Here is a 1011-nt window from a genome sequence, read left to right as displayed (position 1 = left end):
ATATATATATAAATGAGTAAATATTATTATTATATTTTTATTGAACATTATAAATACAATTTATAATTTGCTGAGAATTTTTTAAGATTATTTTTTTGGAGATCAAGGTCTGGCTGCTATTGGACAGTATTATAAACAACTTGAAGACTTGAATCTTTGATTTTGCAAAGGCTTAACCAATAGTGGTTTTACTGAATTTGCATTGAGTGTGGAAAAATCCATAAGTTACTGATAAGTGTGCTCCTCTTTTTTAGAAATTTTCTTCATTATCTTTTGCCTTGTATCTTTTTTATTTCTCTGAATTTTGCTTCATTTTTTTATTGACTCCATTTTATCACATTGGTATTATATACCACGAGTTACTCCAAGGCTTACTCCATCTCGAAAAATTCTTTTCCTGATTTATGAATTGAATGAAGTTTTGTAGTTGATAAATTTGTAGTTACTCCAAAATTTACATACTAAAATGTTACACTTTATGTGTATCTTCAATGATTAATAATAGTTAAGCAAGATTTTGGGACTTCAAGAGTTGCTGCCACTTCAAGCACCAGAAATTTGGAGCTGTTGAAAAGCTTAGCTGATTTTGCTATTGACTACACAAAAGATTTGATTCTGCAAGTAAGTAATCTTGATCCCATACTTCCATATTTGTTGGATTTTTTTATACTTATACACATATCGCAACCATGAGATGTCTAATTACCTTGATTACATGTAGCTGATACAAAATGACATGATTGAATGGTTTATCTTACAGATAATTGGTGAAATAACTATGTCTGCTGATGCAACATATAAAGCTATGGAGTTTGTTGGCACAACTGTTGAAAGTTTAAATGTGAGTTCATTATGCAAGATGCTATGCTATTGTGTGACTAAGTGTTGCTTTAATCTGAATAATGTTTTGCTTTTTATCATCACATGTGTTGTTTCGGTAATTTGTTCATGTTGGTAGATGGAGTAAAGGATGACATTGTGCAATATGGTTGTTGAAGCTGGAATAAAGAA

Source organism: Arachis duranensis, unplaced genomic scaffold, assembly GCF_000817695.3.
Source record: "Arachis duranensis cultivar V14167 unplaced genomic scaffold, aradu.V14167.gnm2.J7QH unplaced_Scaffold_232527, whole genome shotgun sequence".
Lineage (NCBI taxonomy): Eukaryota > Viridiplantae > Streptophyta > Magnoliopsida > Fabales > Fabaceae > Arachis > Arachis duranensis.
Note: the sequence above shows the minus strand (reverse complement) of the source record.